The sequence below is a fragment of the Penaeus monodon genome, chromosome 21 (assembly GCF_015228065.2).
Source record: "Penaeus monodon isolate SGIC_2016 chromosome 21, NSTDA_Pmon_1, whole genome shotgun sequence".
NCBI classification, from domain to species: Eukaryota; Metazoa; Arthropoda; class Malacostraca; order Decapoda; family Penaeidae; genus Penaeus; species Penaeus monodon.
In genome coordinates, this window is record NC_051406.1 from 4,473,716 (window position 1) to 4,473,957 (window position 242).

Genomic DNA, 242 nt, shown 5'->3' on the forward strand with positions numbered 1-242 from the left:
TGTAGAGGTCACCTTATCGCACCTTGTTCCTCCCCCCCTCTCTCCCCCACCCCCTCCTGCCCGCGTATTCCAGGGTGTCCTTTATTTACAGGTGTATCTTGGTGTTTACATTATCTCCAGGGGTATATTTCATGGACGATTTGCGGCCGTGTGTTTGGCCTTGGGGCGAGGGGGGTGGGGGGTGACTGAGTACTTTTTTATCTGATGGAAGGCTGGCCGGCCGTATGAACTTTATTGGGGGA